Source organism: Eimeria mitis, genomic scaffold (assembly GCF_000499745.2).
Source record: "Eimeria mitis Houghton genomic scaffold, Emh_scaff2644, whole genome shotgun sequence".
Taxonomy (NCBI): domain Eukaryota; phylum Apicomplexa; class Conoidasida; order Eucoccidiorida; family Eimeriidae; genus Eimeria; species Eimeria mitis.
This window is the reverse complement of record NW_013570986.1, coordinates 1,034-1,366: the sequence shown is the minus strand read 5'-3', so window position 1 is coordinate 1,366 and position 333 is coordinate 1,034.

The window sequence follows — 333 nt, the reverse complement described above, 5'->3', positions numbered from 1 at the left end:
AACAGATTATAATAATAACAACAATGTAAATAAAAATAAAAAAAAGAAATAGAGACAATAAAAATAAAAAAAAAATAAAAAATAAAATAAAATAAAAAATAAAAGAAAAAGAAAAAAGAAAGAAACACAGAAAATATTAATAAGAACGAAACAAACAAATAAACAAAAACAAACCAACAAAAAACAAACAAAAAATAAAAAAAAGAGAACAAAGAAACAAATAAAGGTTTAGGGTTTAGGGTTAACGTAGGGTTTAGGGTTTACGTAGGGTTTAGGGTTTAGGGTTTACTGGTGTGGATATGAGCCGTCTGCGTCCAGTAGGGTCTAGGGTTA